At 46.7% G+C, this 14,556-nt stretch overlaps 1 protein-coding gene across 1 annotated transcript in view; it reads left to right on the top strand.

The window, feature by feature from the left end:
• The first annotated feature begins 7,047 nt into the window (after positions 1-7,047).
• PLXNA2 (plexin A2) overlaps positions 7,048-14,556 on the top strand; it is a 241,392-nt gene continuing 233,883 nt past the window's right edge. Inside the window, exon 1 of the mRNA XM_069876028.1 lies at positions 7,048-7,067. The gene's annotated coding sequence lies outside the window, so the exon portion shown is untranslated. The remainder of the gene's footprint in view (positions 7,068-14,556) is intronic.

The following is a 14,556-nucleotide window of genomic DNA, read 5'->3' on the forward strand; positions in this document are numbered from 1 at the left end:
TCCTTTGTGTCTATTTTCATTCCCAGGGCTTTGCCTTCTTTGCAGTTTTCCTGCCTGGCACAGCATCCTTGCTGACCCTCCTCCGTGACTGCTGCTTAGGCATATGGTACGGCCGCAGGAGCCTTTCCCTCTATTTTAAGACACAGAAATGTGGCTAGGAAATATGAACACCATGAAAACAAGCCCTTGTAGGTTATTTCCTCACACCTTTCCTCGCCCTGACTGCAGTGTTTGTTGTAGTTTATAGCAAGCAGTTGATTTTATTTCTCTTCAGTTGGCCATCCTTGGGCTTCCAGTGGCCTCTGGTTTTCTCTTCTCTGTCAGAAAAGAAACTGTGATCTCAAAGGGGTGGATAAAAACCCCTTCAGCTTAGAAGTTCTCTCCTGCCTGCTCGCTCTCCTGGGGCCGCTGCAGAAGGTGGTCACCACCACGTTTTAATTAACAATCTGCCCGCGTTCCAGCTGTTTGACAATTGTAGCTCAGCTTGTCAGAGCAACAGGGGGCTGCCGTTTCCCTCTCCAATTTCACATTTAAATCCTTTCTCGCTTTAACTGTGCCCACATGCAGTTGCGCACCTGAGTAAGTCTGATACTCTTCGCGTTGAATCAATACTATGATTTATGCATAAAAGCCCAGAAGCCCTGCAAAACAATTGCGCAAGTAATTTTTCACGAACCAGGCTTAAAGCGCTTGCCAACAGGCTAAATTACCCTCTTGTTAAGTGTTGTATTTTGTTCTTCCTTCTTTCTTCTCCTCCGTGTATGCCTTAATATTGATAAGTGTTCTCTATCATGAGAGAACATTTGCATTTTTTGCTAAACATCATGTGGTTGAACACATCAAAGGATCCTTTTGTTCTTTCCCTATTGCATATTCCCTCAAATTCAGGACTTGATTTCGGAGATAACTGCATGTGTCGTGGCTGGAGGTTCTGTGCTGGGGCTTATTAGTAAGACTCAACCCTCGGTAGCCTCCAAGTGGTTCGCTTAAACACGCAAAGCACCGTGGAAAGCCTTTTCCTGTGATGTTTGAGTAAGATGTTCACGTTGAGGTTGCCTTTTGCGTCTACGCTGTGCAGAGCTGATTCAGTGGCTTCTCTGCCTGTGGTTAGGCTTCAAGTAGCTGCTGCAAATCACGTTGATGGTATTAATAATTTCTTTCCTTCCTTATGGGGCTGCTTGCAGATCTTGACAGCTCTTTTTTCCAAGAATTCAGTTCCTTTCAGTCCCACTGTCATAGAATCATAGAATCATAGAATTATAAAGGTTGGAAAAGACCTTTCAAATCATCAAGTCCAACCGTCAACCCAAACCCACCATCTTTCCCATGGTTTTGGTGTCCACCTTTGCTTGAAAACAAGCTTGAATGATTGATTCCCTGCGTATCAGCTCTGGCCAAACGAGGCAGTTGTCGGGCTGTCTCCATCTCCAGCTCTTCACGAGGTGCCCTGCTCCCCACACTTCCCCCGTGCTGGAGGTCCCGGCCCCAGCGCAGCCACCAGCAAGCGGCCAGAGGGAAGCGGCATGGGGAAAGGAGCGGTTATGAGCTTTAATACACCTAGTCTTTCTCTAAAAATGCCACCTATTAGCAAGAATAAGACTTTAACAATCTTGTCTGTCAAAAACAAATTACCACCACAACATTGATGTTCTCCGGCTTAGTTAATGTTTATTTAAATGACCACTTTCTGCTGCCAGATAAAAGATTGAACTGTTTTGTTGCTATTGTTATGTTTTAAAGTCCTCAAATATGAAGGCGCCTGAAGCCAGCATTTGATTCTCATTATGTTATGACATTTTTTTCCCCTACGTAATTTGAATAACGCTCTGTTTAACTCAACAGCTGGAGGGATATGGCTTTTTCTTTGAATTTTAGAAAGTGAAGCCAGTTCTGCAAAAACCTCCAGTCTTCAACGAGACAAAGAATTAAAGAGTCAGAGTGCTCATTTTCCCTAAGCACCTTTATGCTTCTCTGGAAATTATCACCCAGGGTTTTTATTTACTCCAGTGATTAGTATAGCATAACCACTCAGACAGAGAAAAGTGGCAGGCACAAAGGGTGTTTTAATGGCACGTACACCTTTCCGTTAGGAAGCAGATTGATAGTTAGCCGCTCCTAGGTATCCACCTCTTAAGGGATCGTTAGGATCAATTAGCTTTCTAGGGCTATAAGGTTACACGTTGTTGGTTTTGGATCAAGCTTGCATCTCATGGCTGGAACTAAAGGAGATATTTAAGAGGAGGCAATCCTGTCCTGCCTTGATTTAAAGACTTAAAGTAAATTCTTCTCAGGCATCGCTGTTCTGTGCTGCTCCTCACCCAGTGACCTGCGCTGGGAAGTGCTGCAAGGTGCACTGCACGCTCGCCCAGGCAAGGGTTCCTTTAGCATCCGTCAGCATCACTTCTCACCTGGCTCCAGCCCTCATCCATGTGGCTTGTGTCTTCAGCAGCCCAGTCTTTATCCTTCATCCCACGTTTCAAAAGAGCATCAGGTCTCTACAGAATCCAGATCTCAATGGAAGCCAAATGGAGTTTATCCTCTCTAAGACAGCATCACTTTAAAAATGGGATTTTAGGGCACTTTAGATTATTTTTACCGTTCTCCTCATACCTTAATCACAAAGCATCCCTTCCTCCCTGATCGTCTGCAAGTTGAAATGAAAGTCAGATTTGATTCAAGTTCTCTTAAATCTTACTCCTTACTGCTCCTTGAGGCACAGTATTGAAACTCCAGACACTCTTCCCCCTTTAAGGAGTTAATGAGAGCCATTCTGAACTCTTGAAACACACTCATGGTTTACTTGCTGTTCAGTATTCCCACGGTCTCCCAAACAGCTTTGCTCTACGACACAGTTTTAGACAGCAGTTACCGTGCTGTTCTGCTAGATGACTGCACTCCGCATGCGTTCCTGTGTTTTACTTCATCTCCGTGTGGTTTATCTCAAAGTTCACGTGGTCACTGCAGCCTTCAGCCACTCCATGGCTTGCTAATCGGCTCTGCTCAACACAGGCATTTAGCCGATGCTCTCAGACACGCGGGGTGAATGTTGGGGTGTCGTGTGCTGGGGCAGGACATGGGCTCGATGGTCCTTGTGGGTCCCTTCCAGCTCAGGGTGTTCTCCGAGTCTACACATTTTGCTAACCCTCTGTCTATCTCTTGGCTTGTGTTTTTTTCCTACAAAGCCCAAGTCCTCTCTGTTTTCCTAAAGCCTCTTGCCACCACTAGTTTTGTTCCCAGATAAAGCCTGTTTCACGTTTCGTAACTCTCTCCCCGGCTTCCAGATGTTGCTCTTCGTTCCATGCTTGGCTGCAGGCGAGGAGCAGCTGGGCCAAAGCGGCTGCTTCCACGGTGGTGTCCAGTTCTTTCTTTATGTCAACATTATCCAAAAGCTGTGTAAACATGTCAGTAGAAAAAACACCATGAAGTGTTACAGTAGTTTTTCATTTGCTTTCACACCAAGTCTCGCTTCCAAAGTTGCAGTGTACTTGCAACTATCACAGAAGTCAATGAGTGCTTTATTTAATGTAATTAATTAATCCATCACCATGAAAGTTTGGAGAGAAATGGAGGAATATATATAAACACAGGGTCTAGTAATTTATGAGTTATGGCATAAAACCAGTGGTGATTTTTCTCAGAATATGATTTGCAGACAGGGTGTAGGGTAGCAGAAGCAAGCGCCCTAAAGCCATAAAATAAGGTTGCTCACTGACAGGACCATGCTTCAGTCTGACAGAGGTTCACATTTTCTTAAAACACAGAAATCAGTGTCGTGGGGAGCTGCAGCCACCGAAAATCTGGTCCAAAACTGCATCACTGCAGTGCAGAGGAGACTGAGGCTCTCTGGGGCAGACAATGTGGGGCAACAGCTCTGAGAGGAGAGCTCGCTGTCCCCTGCACTGACAGGAGGTGCTAGATTAGTCACTGAAATGATTACGGAGTCCTAGAATCCTAGAAGGATCGAATGGTTTGGGTTGGAAGGGACCATGAAGGTCATTCAGTCCAGCCCCCCACCAGTGAGCAGGGACATCTTCAACCAGGTCAGGTTGATTGGGGCCCCATCCAGCCGGACACGAATGTTTCCAGGGATGGGGCAGCCACCACCTCTCTGGACAACCTGTGCCACTGCCTCTCCACCCTCAGTGTAAAAAAATTCTTCCTAATACTTAGTCTAAACGTCTCCTCTTCTAGTTTAAAACCATTCCCTTGTCCTATTGCTACAGACCCTGCTAAAAAGTTTCTCCCCATCTTTCTTATCAGCCCCTTTTAACTATCATCTCACTGCATGTTTATTATTGTGGCCTGACCTCAGCTGGGGAAGGGTGGGGGAACATCACAATGTTAAATCCTAGGAGACACTTTCTGGTGTTTAATGCCAGTGATAATGCAGCAGCCTCTGAGTTTGCGGGCTGGGTCTCAAAAGGCTCGGATACTGAACCAAACACTCAGTTGTTTATCAGGACCTCCTCTGAACCTGACCACCCCGCTGCAGGTCTCACCTCCACCAGGGTTTTGATAAGATTCCCAGAAGTTCCTTCTAGGGTGAGCCCCGACGTGTGCACAAAGTGCCTTTCTCACCTCGCTTGAGGTTTTTATTTCCCTTTCATTCCATGAGCTGGAGAAGTGTTAGAATCCAAACAGAGGGTGAAAATTATTTCTATCCAAATGACTCGGAACCGCACAGCAACGCTGGGTTCAGCTCGTGGAGGTCCCTCCTCTGCTCGTGTTCTCTCCTAAGCCACTGGCTCGGAACAAAAGGGGTCAGCAGCCGTCATTCTGCTGACCTCTGAATGGCTAAACTCTTCTCACTTCTGACCATCTCTTGCAGAAAAATAAAAGGTTTTGTACTAAATCCCTTTCAGAGCAAGCAAGAAATGTGTCCCCAGGGGAGAAAAGGCAGCAAAGAAGAAAATAAACTCTCAGATTAAATTTTAAAATTGCTTTATTAACACTTTTTTCTTTTTAAACCTTAGCTCCCCTGTGAACATGCACATCTTGAAACCTTTCTATTTCTTAATAGCAGACTCTCATTTAAACCACAATAAAACGATAAATGTTGAGGGAAGGATGGAAGTGTCTCTAAGTCCCCCTTAACTCCTTACAAAATTGCTGTGGAAACAACAAATATAATATTTCACTGGTTGTTCTGCATTCATATGGACATAGAATTCTAGAACCATGGAATCATGGAATGGTTTGGGTTGGAAGGGACCTCAAAGCCCATCCAGTCCCACCCCTGCCCTGGGCAGGGACACCTCCCACTGGATCAGGGGCTCCAAGCCCCATCCAACCTGGCCCTGAACCCTTCCAGGGATGGGGCAGCCTCCCCTGCTCTGGGCAGCCTGGGCCAGGGCCTCCCTCACAGTAAATAGCACTATTTGCAATGGCAAATGCACTTAAATTACTAAAATCCTTCTCACAAGGCACTGAAAATGCCTTGAAGTATTTACATGGTTCTGATGGGTCACTTGGATTAAGGTGACATTTGCAGGCTGGGCAGACACCTGAGGAGATTATTGTTATTAGAGCGCAAAGCCATGCAAATCGCCCTCTGTTCTGGGTACCAAAGCAGAAGCAAACCTAATCGTATAATGTTCAATTCATCTCTGTTTGCAAATGGACATTATAACTTCATTTATCCTCCTCTGTGCACGCACCCAGTTCTCTGCAGTTTGAATACAGCTGTTCTCCCTCTGGCCTCGGGGAATTATACAGTAATTTGGGTTGGAAGGGACCTTAAAGATCGTCTAGATCCAATTCCCCTGCGTTGGGCAGGGACACGTACTGTTGGATCAGGTTTCTCAAAGCCCTCTCTAGTCTTTAAAACATGCATATTTACTTATGCTTTTTGTTTCTATAGGCTGTGTGTACCCTACACACATCATCAACAGCGATTAATGTCTTTCACACTTTGATTACATAGAAACTGCCTACGCCAAAAAGCTCAATGTACTTCCTTAAACAAATCGAGCTTAATAAATATTAATGTGCAGTGTCCTTGCTGTATATTAAGTCTGGATCGGTGTAGCTAATGCTTTGAATGGCTGATAAAATTGTATTTAAATATTTTATGCAGAAAGAGATCTGTAAGAGGATAGCGTGTACAGGAGACGGCAGGCGCAGGTTGGACTCAGTGGTTTTAAAGGTCTTTTCCAACTGGAACCATTCTGTGATTTTGTGATTGTGGATGCTCTTCACTCTAGGTCCTTCCCATCCAGTCAGTTGTAGGTGGTGCTTTGGGCCAGCAAAACGTGTCTGCCCTGTTGGCAAAGAAATCCGCGCCGGAGCCGGGAGCAGAGATGCTCCCAGCTCTCTCCGTGCTCCCTTTCCTCGCCCCAGCCTCTCCTCGCGGTTGGCAGGGGATCCTTGCATCGTGCACCACGGCGAGCAGCGGGCAGCGAGTGTTTTCCTTCCAGACAACTGGCATTAACGTGGTGGAGGCTCCCTGTGACTTCACCCTCTTTACCTGCTGCTCTGCGGTGCCTGGCGAGCAGCCGTGCGGCAGGGCTGGGGAGCAGGGTGCTGGGTGGCTGCTTTCAATCAGCTCTGACGGCTCCAAGAGCACCTTGCAGAGCTACCATGTGCTGTTGGGTTTGTCCCTGGGCTAAGCTAGGGAAAGCCAGCTCATTTTTTGAGTTTGTTTCCTTCCTGGTCATTTGAGGTTTTGCAGGTGTTCTCCCCACCGGTGGCCCAGCACCCACAGGTGAGAACCAAGGATGTTTTAACGTAGCTTACCTGCCCCAGAGCAGGGCTGCAGCTCAGCTGCTACCTCTCTCCTGATATGAAAAGATGCTAAGGACAAGATGTGTGCAGAGCACAATTCAAAGCGGGTGCTGGGGTTGGTCCTTTCTCTACAGTCTCGCTGCTCTTCTTTGTTACAGGTTTCCATGGTCGATCAATTTGCAGTGAACCTGAGCAGAGGAGGAGGAACCCTGGGTTTGATTCAGGTTAACCCAGCGCCACCATGGGAAACGCAGGCTGAGCTTTTCTCTACACCAGGAACCACCAGACAGGTTTGGGTGTGTGCTTTGGCGTGTCGGGAGATGCCAACAACTGAGAGAGGTCAAGTAAGTGGATATTTCTTGGAAAATATCGCCTGGCAGGAGATTTCAAAGGCGTAACTCCCTCAGATTTCCTCAGCTCTCGGAGCTACAGGCTTAGATGCAGCATTGGGGCGAGTCCTTGATATCCTAAAAATACACCACGAGGATTTCAAAAGAGTGCAAGCACGGGCTGCATTTGTCAGCACGTTGGGACAGGACGTAACGCAGCGATGCACTCATGTTATCACCAAAATGTGCTTATTAAAGTTCCCTGTGCTCTGCAATCCCTCTCTCATTTAAGATCCGTGTTGAGGATTTTCCCCTCTGTGATATATTCATTTCAAATATTGACTCACCAGATTCTGTGATTGATAGAACTCAAACATATTAGTCTTATTACATCCCATATACTTTAATTAACTTCAGCAGGTGATGTTAATCAACTTGAATGCTGGGATGTGGAGCAGCTAAGTAAATGAAAGGGATATGGAAAAATATCTCTGTACATCATCTACTCACATGTAACTCCTACTCCCAAGCCAGGCACAGTAGAGGCTGGTAGGTCTGAACTGAACCCTGTACACGGGACTTTTGATATCAGATTGATTTAGTTTATGTTAAAAGAGACGGTCTGAAAGTACAGTAGTTATCAAGAAACATTAAAAAGAAGCACTATTTAAAGCATTGATGTTTTAAGCCAGTGTCTAACTGTGGGGAATTCAGTGCAGGCTTGTGTCTGTAAGGCAGTGAGTCAACTCGGATGCCAAAATGTCGTGTTTCTGAGGTCAACAGAGAGTGGGAAAAATGGAACCAGGCTTATGTCCTCAGCAGCCAGTGTCTTAACTGGCATAAATCACCATCTACAGTGCTTTAAAAGAAAATGCAAGGTACCCCACTGCCTGTACTCACGGGAAATAGGGCTTATGTTTTCAAATCATGGAATGGTTTGGGTTGGGAGGGACCTCAAACTCATCCAGTTCCACCCCTGCCATGGGCAGGGACACCTCCCACTGGATCAGGGGCTCCAAGCCCCATCCAACCTGGCCTTGAACCCCTCCAGGGATGGGAGAGCCACAGCTTCATGATATTCCTTAATTCCATTATCATACAATTTTGTGTTCCCCCGAGGCATGTAAATATGCAATCATCATTTAAAGCCTTGCTAAACTTTTAGGGTTGGTACTGAAAGAGGTTGTGGTTCCTGTATCAGGATGAAGAGATAACTGCCTTGGTCTACAGCAGACATTTCCAGCAGATGATTCCTGTCTTTCATTGGGGGATCCACTGGGTTCATTAGCTGATGCACCTGGTTCAGTAGATGGCACATTTGATCAAATAAGTGATATATTATTGGTTTGGTTCTAAATGAATGATTCGTTTGTCCATTGGATAATTTCTGCACTGCTGAGTGCCAGAGCTCAGTTCATCAGGCTGCGTGTCTGTGAGTTTTTAGTAAGCCTTACGTAAGTGTCAGCACTAACCATACCTGCTTGAATGGCCAAGATGTCCGTGATATTATCAATTCTGCAGTGAGAAGCACTTTATATGCAAAATCTAATGTGAAACACGTCCAATATGTTATGCAAATAGCATTGACTAACTATTCCCGAACTTGCAAAGTGCACAAACATGAAAATATCATTTGCAATTTATTTCAGTTTTAACAGCCCTTGCATACATGCAATATTTAGTAATCGCTATAAAACGCCTTGTCATGAGGTACCCTCTGTGCCTCGCACGGTGTACACCAGGGACTTGCTTCACCCATCAGTGAAATGCAGCAGGGTGTGAGGCAGCAGCTGTTGGTACACGCACTGATCCGGCAGCCTTGGCAGGGCTGGGATTTGACAGCTGTTCCTACAAGGATCCCTCACCCTGCCTAGAAATGCTGTTACTGCCAGGCTGCTTCCACTAACAACATTCTTCATCATAGCACAATGCGCGGCTCCGTAGCAAAAACTGAAGGAAAATGTTGCACACAATCGCTGACACAAAGATCCGTAGGGAGGGGTTCAAGACCAGCTTGGATGGGGCTTGGAGCCCCCCAGTCCAGTGGGAGGTGTCCCTGCCTGTGGCAGGAGTTGGAACTGGATGGGCTTTGAGGTCCCTTCCAACCCAAACCATTTTATGATTCCTTTATTCTTTGATCAAGCAGAGATTCGTGTTGTGATGTTCCACCAGCCCCTTGCATTTGACTCCTAGATGTGACTCCTCTTTCTCTGGCTCACACCGTATCATAAATCTGGAAGATGTGGTGGTTGTGGGACTGCACCCACGGCCCTTCATCCCAAGGTCCAGTTTTTTGGTATGTATGAAGGAGCTCCCAAGGACAAAAGTGTAATGATGAGAAAGGGAAAAGATTACAGAGGTGGCCAGAACCGGGCAGTTCTGATTTCATAGAATCACAGAATGCTTTAGGTTGGAAGGGACCTTAAAGTCCATCCAGTTCCGATCCCTGGGACACCTCCCACTGAATCAGGGGCTCAAAGCCCAATCCAGCCTGGCCTTGAAGACATCCAGGGATGGGGCAGCCTTGCTTTGCCTTGCAGAGGTGAGTACGAGGTTTTCCCTAACCCACTGAGCAGCCTCTCTGCCGCTGGGGTCACAGCCACCCACGGCGGTGGCTGCCCCTGGAGACAGGACGCAGCAATGCCACCGTGCTCAGGACAGACTGAGCTGTCCCCAGCCTGCAGATGTGTCGGCTGGAACTTAGATGGGCAGGGAGATTGCCTGTCGTGGACTGCAGCCAGGATGCTGGGACGAGCCAAAAAAGCATCTCCCTGAGACAAACGGTTCCAATTTAGCTTGGGCTGCTCTAGCCAACTGTACCCAGCCCCATAATGACATCTCCTCTACATCTTGCAGCTGTATAAATCATTCTGCCTTTAATTACTGAAACATGGTATTACATACATACAGCATAGAGTAATCTCAAACAAATGGAACTGTGCCCTGAAATTAATACTTAATCTCCTGTTTTGCTGGTTTTTTTTCACTCGCTGAATGCTGTGACCTTGCAGCGCATCCCGTTCGTGGGACTCTGCTCCACATTAGAAGCTGTTTTCAGGAGCAGAAATTGTGTGAGAACCCTGGAATTTTATAGCAGTGAGATTTAATTTAGATAGCAGGGGCTGATCATCGCGTCGTCTTTTGTACGATGCTAAACTTCCCACGTTAACAACTAACAAGCAAGCAGCAGCCTTGGAGCAAAATGAATGCGTGGCACAAGGGAAACGTGCTGCGGTAGATGCGGTGGCACCGGGCTCGCTCTCCCCCCTGGAGCTACGCGTGTTCCTCAGCCCAGGGCTCCTGGTTCCGTGGTGTCGGGACCCTCTCTGCCGTGGGGTGGGGTGGCTGCTGCCAGCACAGCTCGTGTAGGACAGGGCCAGGGGCTCCATCTCACCATCAACGTGCTCTTTCCAGCGAGTCGCTTGATCTTGTGCCATCACCTTTATCTAAGAGTAACCATCCTTCTCACTTCCGCAGCTTTTGACTGTCCAGCTTTCTTTAGAATATGAATTTATCTGAACAAAGACTGTCTTTTCCTGTGTGTTGTGAGAGCATCTGGCACCAATTATAAATCAGGCTTCTAAGTGCTTAAAAACTATAAATGTGAACAAAAACGGCCAAAAATCTTTTTTTCTCTCCTTCTCTACACAGCTGGGTGAATTTCTGCCATCTTATTATCATAAATGACCTTGGTTTTGGCTGTGTGATTTATTTGACACAAATTTAGTGGGTGAAAAAGTCAAGTTATCTCCTCTGATATTGCCATAGGAGGAACTCAGTGCTGGATGGAAAACATTTGCCATCAGTTGGCCTGTCAGTATTCCAGAGAGGTTTCAATTCAGACCTGAAGATCTGACCGTTCACCAAGTTTAACCAAACTTTTTATTTCCTTTCTTAATCCTGGTAATCAATAAAATGCAATTGGTTTGTACAGGCATAAATCATAAGTGCCCCAGTGCCTGGAGAGCCTTGGTAATGAAGCTGGATGCCCTCCTCTTTGTTTCTCTACATGAGCTGTTTGTCACATTGAAGAGGCTGCTGTGAATGACTCACTTCACTTTGAAGAGAGCTTTATTTTCACAAATCGTAATTCCTTTTCTTGCAAAAAGATGTCCCCGCATCCCCCGTTTCCCCCTCCGATATGCTGGTGGTATAATTTAAATCATGTTTCTTGAGGACTGCGAAGGCTGCCGTCACAGAGTACCTGCCCCTCCTCCCCATCATTTGAACTGAGTTTCTTGCTGGGTAAATGCCATCAGGGCTTTTGGCTGCGTGCACACAGGCACACGCTGTCCCAGCCCATGGCTGGAAATGCTGGTATCAATTATTCCTAAATGAGAAAAGAGTTGGCAACACCGGTGTAAAGAGCATCATGGCTTTTCCACTCTACAGATACAGTTTATTCTGTTCAAAAAGAAACAGCCTCTTCCACAGGAGAGCAATGGGCTCGGCTGGTTTTTAAAGCCTCATATTATGAAGCCATCCGAGTGATGTAATTCCCTGGAGGAGGTGGAAGCCTATGTTGCCTTGAACTTATAGAGCTGAAGCTGTTTGTGTACCTCCCATTTCTGAGCTCTGCTCTATGGAAAGCAGGTCAGCTGCTGCTACTGCTCTACAAGCATCTCGTTAGTTCAGCGAGCTGGTTTCTTGTAGTTTTCTGTCACTGCAGTAGGACTTTTGTCACTGTGAGAGCCGGAGAAGCTGGCTCTTCTTTTGAAATTCATTTATATAAAAAGTAATATCTACCTTGTCTGGGATCTTCTTCTTGACAGTGACTTATATCTGATGTTTCAAGAAATATGCAAACAGCCCTGCAGTGTCTCTAGCCTGTCAGCAATATATGCAAGAAAATTGCTTCCTGACCTCCATCATTTCATAACCTGAAGCAGGAGGACTCATAATCTCAGCAACTGGATGTGCTACAGTTCCTGAAGCTGCCGATTCTCGCCTTATTATTATAGACAGATTGGACGCCAAATAGTTATAGCTTAATTTAAATGTCCATTCTAATCTTTACTCTATACTTCCTCTCCAGCCTTTAGTGAAGTAAACAATCTATTTGCAAAATGAAATGCTTAAAAGAAAATACGAGGGGTTTTCTATGGGGAAATTTAGACCTAGAATTATTTATATTAGATGGTCAGAAATCAGTAGTTGTAGGATTTGAGAAGCTAAAAGCTTTTTAGACAGCTTTCTTTGCCTTCAGAACATAAATATAAGACCAGAAATCAGTTTGTCTTAATGTCTCATTGACAGAAACTGATGGTCTTGCAGCTTTGTGCTAACGAGGTGTGGATGGGAAGTGTACATGGAGTTTTAGCTGGCTGGTTTGGGGGGTCTTATGTCTATCTCCACCACACCATCATTCACAGCAGCACATCTCAGCTCTAGGTGCTGGGTTTGGGCAGCTGCCAGCTTTATCCCAGCTCCATTGGCTAGTGGAGCCTGTGGACCGTGCTCCCCGCTCTCTCCACTGTGTACACGGGGCTCGCTCCCTGGCACTGCAGCTCCTTTTCCTCCTTCCAGCTAGCGAGGAGCCTACAAATGGATTTCTGTGCCTGCTCAGATAAATATTTATGTGCATTATCCAGCACGTAACCAGTAAGGACACGAATCTTCAGCCGGTTCCCCTGCCCTCTCCCTTTTGGGTAGCATTTCAATTCCCAGGTGCTGCCTGTTAGGTCCCATTTACTTTGTATCAGGTAAATGTTGAGGTCTGGATGAACAGAGCTGCATAAATCTACCCAAAGACCTTCCTCCTTTCCATTTTTCTAATCAGGAATGTTGTCATCTTCTTTGACAGATTATTAATGCTACACACAAGCATGTAATAGAGATTGTGTTTTCTCATTCAGGGATTTTTGTCCTGATAAACAGACTGGCAGAGACAAGTTACCCCAGCCGCTGCGTGAACGTTTGCCTTTAAACTCAGCCAAATTCTTGAGAGCCCCTGGCCCCGCTCCAAAAGTCCTGTCATCGCTCTTGGCTCCTCCTCTGCGATCCATCACCAGTGACCCATCGCCCTGGCAGCTACCAGAAGAAATCTGGCATCTGGTGCATGTTTCTATCCCAGCCCGGGTTCTGGTGTCTTTCTCTTATCTCCGTGTCTGGCTTGAAGATGCTGAAGCCGAGAGGGATCTTTCTGTTGAATTCAACAAACTTTAGGTTATGCTTTTCCTTCCTCAAATATGTCCTCTTTCTGTTTATTTTTGACGTTCCTTTGTGTAAGGGAACAGGAATTATCCCTCTTTCCACGTTTACTGCATATCTTTATTCCACCTATTCTGTATTTGTCTTTACAGATTGTTTATTTCTAGCTGTTTATCTTCCGCATTCCTCACCCTCAGCATTTCTTCTATTGTGAGATGGCTTGTGAGGGCTGGAAATGTATGAAATGTGGAACATTTCACAGCTGGGTCAGCAGTTTGGTTAACCTAGTTTAGTGGTGAGTAAGAGTTGTAAAGAATCTGAGCTTTTGGGTTGATGTGGACCAGGGGTCTGGACTCCACTTAGCCAGGGAGGAGATGGTTTAGGTTTTAATAGAGAGGGGATCGTGGTGGGGTTCAGATGTTGCTGTCTCTGAGAGCAGAGCCTGGGAGGTCCTCTCCTCCTCCCCTCTGCACCAGGCTCCTGCATCTCCTTGTGATCCACCTCACTGAGCTCCAGGAGACCTCGTGAAGTGTAAGGTAGAGCAGGCTGATGTTTTTTTGTCACCCTCGACAGCTGGGACAGGAGTAACCAGAGCAGCACAGCACTCTGCAGAGCGTGGTGGCGGTTAGGATGAGGGAACCCCTAATGGATCATAGACCCTTTGGTGACCCTGTGCTACCCAACAGGCTGGGAGCAAGGCAGGTGTCTCCTCCATCACTACAGGCATTTTGCTCAGGTGACAGAGCCAATATTATTATGTAATTAGTGCTTGTATCACCCCATTGGTGACAGATGTGTGCAGAGCAGGGGGCAAGGATTGACCCCTCCCAGCAGGGCGTTATTGCTCCCAGCTGCTGCACCTCACACCCCACGAGCTCAGATGACCATCAGCTGGCTCTGCTTTGAAATACCCCCCGCCCCACAAGCTCTGCTCTTCTTTTTCACCAGGTCAGCTCAGAGCTGCAAGCTCTCAGCAGGGAGGTGTTGGGCAGGAGCAGCTTCCTCAGGCTGGGACTCTCCAGGTGGTTGTAGGAGGTCCAGCAGGAGATGCAGTTCTGGTAGGGCTGGTTTGGTTTTGGGAAGCACCAGGCTCTCAGCGGTGACTCCGGAGGCTGATTCTGCAGTATAAAGGCTAAAAATAGACTATGAGGTGTGAGCAAAGGGGAACATGCAGGTGAAATGGTGAGGTCTGTAGCCAGCAACAGAGTCCTGTGCACAGCCAGGCACCCTCATCCTGCACCCCGGGGCTGCTGCCTTTCACCACGGCGAAAGCCACCAGGAGAAAACAGTTCTGCGGTGCTGCTGTGCCTGCAGCAGGTTCCGTGCGAGAGGAGAGCGGCTCTGGCACAGAAGC

The sequence above is a fragment of the Phaenicophaeus curvirostris genome, chromosome 24 (assembly GCF_032191515.1).
Source record: "Phaenicophaeus curvirostris isolate KB17595 chromosome 24, BPBGC_Pcur_1.0, whole genome shotgun sequence".
In the NCBI taxonomy this organism is placed as follows: Eukaryota; Metazoa; Chordata; class Aves; order Cuculiformes; family Cuculidae; genus Phaenicophaeus; species Phaenicophaeus curvirostris.